The following is a 4,381-nucleotide window of genomic DNA, read 5'->3' on the forward strand; positions in this document are numbered from 1 at the left end:
ATTCAATTATTTCTGAGACAATTGATATGCATTCAACTGAACATTTGCAATTTTTCACGTCATCAGTGATGTACAAGTGCACAACGACCGGTGTTCAATAGAAGAACGGAAGGAAGAGGGGAAGGAAGTCTCGCGTCCTCGCATCATCTCGCTCACTTGCGCTCCAACGAATCTTTACGAAAGTCGTGTTTCTAGATTTACACGTTGCGTCACGTCATCGATCGTATTTTAAGGCTAGCATGCACGCATGTACGTTCGCACACAAGGCACAAACATACGCACGCCGCATGGCCGCACTCAAGCCGCAAGGTGTAAGAACACCACGGATTGATAACATCCTGCTTTCGATTGGTTGATTCCTCGCCTTTACCGAACAGTAATCGGATATTATGCCTCTCCTTTCGAAATCTAGCGTTGTAACGCAATCACCGAATAATATATTGAATAATTCAGTTGGTTAGTTACTTTATACTTTATATATATTTAGAGAGAATAAATCTCAATTTTTTTTTTTTTTAAATTCGTAAATAAAAATAATTGAAACGATCATCTTCAGTTATTTAGATAAAGCGAAAAAATGGATAACAAAATTTCCAAACAATAGAGAATCGAGTTAGTTTGCCTTTATAGTATTATCCTTTTAGTTAAATACGCTTGAACAAGATTATGGAAGGTCGATCGATTATTCCCTTTCGTTCAAACGTTTTCAACAATCCCGTTATTACTTCGTAATTAACGTTATTACGGGCAAACGCGCGTTTATGGTAATCGCCCAACTCGATGAAACCGTACGACGCGTATATACGTATACGTAGCGCCCTCGAAAATGGCCGATCGAGCGCCGCGCGTATTACGAATCGTCGAGGAATTCGGCTAGTTTTTCCTTTACCCCCTCCAGCCTGGTAAAAAAACCTCTTAACCGAGTCGAACGCGGAAAGAAAGTCGCTGACTCGAGTAGACTCCTCGCTGGTTCTTTCCCCTCTGTTGCAAACTCGAGCTTAATCGCCACTTAAGAATCACGTGATCGCGCTTCATTGTACGATTTTATTTAAATTATCATGAGAAAATTTTTCTCTCGTTTTCTTCATACCATCTTCACATATACATATATATATATATATATATCTCCGTCATACTTTACTTTTGAGAAAGACACGATACATCGGGTCATTAAAAATCGATATCTTAAATAATTTTTTCTTAGTCTCGAATTTGCCGATTCAACGTTTATGTTATAACGAACTTGAACCGCGAATCTCGGATCGATCAATTAAAATCGTACAGCTTGACGTGATTAAAGGGCAACGAACGGGGTTCGATTGAACGGTTACAATGGACACGCGCTTAACCCAGTTCCAAGACGAATTTCGGTCGGCTCGTTTATGGAAATCCAGCGTAGTTGCACGAATTCCAGGAACCGAATTACATCGAATTTGAGGTGGCGGAAACGCGCGCGTCATCGCCCCCCCACCCCACCCATGACCGCCCAACCCCATTAGTTTCTCGGTGGGTACGGGCTGCCCCCGCAAAATGCCTCTCGCGTAATTGCGAATTGCCATCGTTGCGCGTTCGACGATCGATTTCCATGAGAGCGCGACGAGATGATTCGTCGTTGTTCCTCCACCGAATCGGGTTACCAGTTAATTTCACGTCGTTCGCAACGCGGGATCGTATTACCGCCTGTAACAACGTTTCATCCTCGATTCGGGCTCGACCCCGATATATCTGAATTTCGTTTATTCCCCTTTACCCCCACTCTTCCCTCTCCCCCCTCCCTGCCGCGATTAACTGCCATTCTCCTTTCCTGCGCGGATCGCTTTATTACTTTCATCTCCTGTCACCCACCTTCCTTACTTCGACCTGTCACAATGTTCCCCCCACTTGCCATTTCTATTTCGATTTAATTGTCGTATTTTCTTAGCGAAGCGACAGCCTCGACCCGATTACGACTCTTTAAGAGTTTTAACGTTTGTGATCGTCTGGAAAATTCGTTTCTCGATGTCAAAACGAATCTCTCAGGCTTTTAGCCTTTTACTCGTCCCTGACACGCGAGACAATAGATTGAAGGTAAATTCGTTTGTACTTTTTTGCTTTCCTAAGTTGTTTCTTGAGTGTACATCGATTCCGTATAGAGACAATTAATTTTACGCATCGATGGATTTTAAGGTCTCTTCTCGAATGATAATTAAGAGTGACGTGTGACTATGTTCGATCAATTTGTTTCGAGAACGCTGCTTCTCCGTTCGAAATGTTAAACTTTTCTCCTTTTGAAATTATCCGATTCAAAATTGTATCATACGAAGTATGGTATCATAATTTTCTTCACGTTGAAATTCGAAAAAAAAGAATATGAATTTTATATGAATTATTCAACTTCATTTTCTAAAGAAATAAAAGATGTAAAAATTTCCACTTTGAAATCGCGCGCGATAGTCGATAGTCGATTTTAGTTGGTTGAATGACCGGCAGAGGGCAGAGATGAGCCAAAGTGGCCGAATCCGCAGAATGAAATAAAAATCGTTTTCCATCAGCTTGACCGAGTTTCAAGGGTTGCGTTCATGTTTGTGGTGGTGATGATGATGGTTGAGGAAATCGAGTGGCTACGATGGTGTCGATCGATCGTCGAAGTTCCCGGCCGCTGCTCGGACAGGTTGTTGTTCATTGAACAATGAGACGCGTGCGTCGATAACCGATCGTTTTGAACTGCGTGGCAGAGCGGCCTAGTGTATGGTGACAAGTCGTCGATAGTGAGAAAAAGTGATCAAGATCGACTTGTCAGGTGTCGAGCACAAAACGAGAACAAAATGTGCAGCAAGTGCAGTGAGTGTTGCCAGGGATCTAGGCACAGTGTGGACGCTAGCCCCACGCCAGGATCAGATTCTGAAACTTCAGGTAACCTTATCGGCTTCCTAAGGATCTTGTGGTTTACCGCTACACTTTTAACTATATTTCTTTTTCTTTTTCTTTTAACTTTATCCATCTCTCTTTTTTTCGCGCTTTTTTCATTGGTGGGCGCATAATATTCATAATCTAATTTCATAAGAGATATATCGAGAAAAGAGAAAAAATTAGGAAACAACATTATCGACCGTACACACAATTCGCACGCGTTACAAGATTACGTCATCAGTTAACACAAAACAAAAGACTCGTTTATCCTTTTTCTACTTGTTAGAGGTTTTATCTTTCATATGACGGAAATCAAGAAACAACGTTATCAGACTTTACTCGATTTTCACGCGTATTACGGGATTATATGGTCGACATAAAACAAAAGGCTTATTTATTTATTTTTATTCGGAATCTTTATCTTTTGTAAGACGAGTTTTTAGTTTTTTCGTTGATGGAAAAAAAAAAAAAACGATTCGCGGAATCTTCTCGCGTTTTTCTCGCGACCGCTTAATCTCCGACTCTTCTCGTTCTTCTTTCCTCTGTAACTCGAATATTTCCCGGAAAGAAAAAACGTGCGTTTATCCAGAGAACTTTCTCTCGCTTTTCACCCGTCCCGGGACGAACTTTTAATCTCTCGCTCTTCGAGACTACCAACTCGTCGTTCTTTCGAAAAAACGGTCGGAAAGAAGGGTCGTGTATACGCGCATATATATATATATCTATTCCTACAGGCTACGATTCCGTTGATAACGAGACTTTTTTCTATCGTTCGTGTACCACACGTCGTGGCACGAAAGAGGATCGTTTACGCGACACGACGTGTCCGTATCGTAAACGAGGTTACGAGAAGCGTTAATGTGTAGGGCAAGGGTTGAAAAGAGGGGGAAGAGGAAGAACAGGGAAAAAGCTAGCGCGCTTGGCACAGCCTCGAGCCATCCTTCTCCAATCCCCTTTTTTCCACCCTTTTGCTCTTTCATTTTGTAAATATACACGGACCTTTTGACTTTTAGATTTTCCCAGGACTTTGAGAGGGAGGGAGAGTTTATCGGAGAGCGTTTTCGCGCGAAATGTTTGTCATGGAAATGCATCCACGTTTCTATACCGATATTTCTATACCGTTGGCCGCCCAGACTCGATTTTATTAAATCGTTATCTCTCACCCGACTCGCTATCACCCGGAATACGTTCCCTCGCGCTATGGACACGAGCATAGAGTATTCGTTTCGCGGATTAACGCCCGAACCTCCGTGAAAATGGGGTCGAACAGGGTGTAAATTTAAATTCATACCTCCCGCGTGGCTAAGAATGTGAAAGTAGCGGGATCCTTATAAATTTACGCGACGAACAGACCGTCGACTCTGCAGAAACGACATGTATATTCCTGAAATATGCAGGATGCATATACCTAGGTCGTGCGACTAACACACATACGTTCACCGGCGCAACCTAACCTAACCAGAATCTCTCTCTCTCTCTCTCTCTCTCTCTC

The 4,381-nt window shown here is 42.4% G+C and overlaps 1 protein-coding gene across 1 annotated transcript in view; it reads left to right on the forward strand.

Annotated features, from left to right (window-relative positions):
* LOC102674722 (coiled-coil domain-containing protein CG32809) overlaps positions 1-4,381 on the forward strand; it is a 96,974-nt gene that overhangs the window by 33,135 nt on the left and 59,458 nt on the right.

Source organism: Apis dorsata, unplaced genomic scaffold (genome assembly GCF_000469605.1).
Source record: "Apis dorsata unplaced genomic scaffold, Apis dorsata 1.3 scaffold_60, whole genome shotgun sequence".
Classification (NCBI taxonomy): Eukaryota; Metazoa; Arthropoda; class Insecta; order Hymenoptera; family Apidae; genus Apis; species Apis dorsata.